Raw genomic sequence first — 344 nt, 5'->3', positions numbered from 1 at the left:
CCAAAGGTGTGTGTGTGTGTGTTTTTTTTTATACCAAAATAACTAGTATAGAACAAGCTTGAGACATCGTATAACCCAAATTACCGACTGCTTAAACCTTTGGTGCGTGAAAACTCTTTGGAGAGATCTATGCATTTCATAGCCTGGGCAACTTTGGTTTGACATTAAACATGTGTGATGTTGTGTGGGCCACATTACAAATGCACTTTTCTCCGAAGAATGCTTTTACACTTATGAAGAATGCTTAATCATTCGCCAATTTTTATGTTTGTTCATCCAAAGTTTTAGGGTCATTTCATGGCTCAAAGTGTAACAAGCTTTGACATGTTTATATATGATATATA

The sequence above is a fragment of the Arachis ipaensis genome, chromosome B01 (genome assembly GCF_000816755.2).
Source record: "Arachis ipaensis cultivar K30076 chromosome B01, Araip1.1, whole genome shotgun sequence".
NCBI classification, from domain to species: Eukaryota; Viridiplantae; Streptophyta; class Magnoliopsida; order Fabales; family Fabaceae; genus Arachis; species Arachis ipaensis.
This window is presented reverse-complemented; position numbering follows the sequence as displayed.